Here is a 935-nt window from a genome sequence, read left to right as displayed (position 1 = left end):
TATGAAGTGGTCAGTACTTGTATGTGAAAGCGCTTGTTACAAAGACGGCTTGTGTTTTCAGCTGGTGCTAGATGTGTGCGAGGGGCTCGTACCGCGCAGGAAAATGTTCTGGTTTGTAGCTGCTGCTGTTCTGTCGATAAGTTCATCAGCCAGGTGTGAAACCAACCCTTCTCTTTTACCGAGTGTGCTTTGAAGGTTTCCCCTCACGGGTGAGGGTGCCTGGAGGAAGGCTGCTTCATCAGCAAGGTGAGTGAAAATTCACAGCCGTCGGTCATCGTGTTCCTAAAAGCTTTCAGGGTGAAACCCCTTTTTTTTTTTTTCTGTCCAGCTGTTCAGAGAAAGCTTCCCTTTGGAGCTGCAGAATCCAGCCACCAGCAGCAGCACCAGGGGAAATGCCTCGTTGGTTTCTGATGGCAGCAGTTTGCATCCCAAAGGGCTTCCTGGCGCTGGCAGCCCAGAGGTGGTGTTTGCCCTGGTCAGGGCTGATGTGGGCAGTTATTTCCAGCTGTGCCACTGGATTCAGAGGGGGTGATACCGCTGAGCTGTAATCCGCCTTTATCGTCACCTGGTGAATGCGGTGATTTGTGCAGAAGCTTTATTTGCGAAATACCAGGTTTTAGATCGAGCCTAAGCTATAGGAGGGTCTATGAAGAGGACTAGCAAGTCCAAAATCATCCAGCTTTGAACAATCAGCAGATATTTCTAGCACTCAAAGATAGCCTTTTAAATTAATTTTTTTAATGTGTAGTGTTTTGCTGGCGTCAAAAAGCCATGAGAAAGCAACTAGTGTTTTTTATTAGCTTTGTCCAGTCTCCTATATGAATGTAATGTGCTTTCATTTGCGTACACAGGTATCTGCGTGCACCAGCTTCCACAAGTCAATCTCGAAGAAAAGGCTACTTGTAAAACTCCATTGAAGTTACGGCAGGAGTGGA

The sequence above is a fragment of the Anser cygnoides genome, chromosome 1 (genome assembly GCF_040182565.1).
Source record: "Anser cygnoides isolate HZ-2024a breed goose chromosome 1, Taihu_goose_T2T_genome, whole genome shotgun sequence".
NCBI classification, from domain to species: domain Eukaryota; kingdom Metazoa; phylum Chordata; class Aves; order Anseriformes; family Anatidae; genus Anser; species Anser cygnoides.
Note: the sequence above shows the minus strand (reverse complement) of the source record.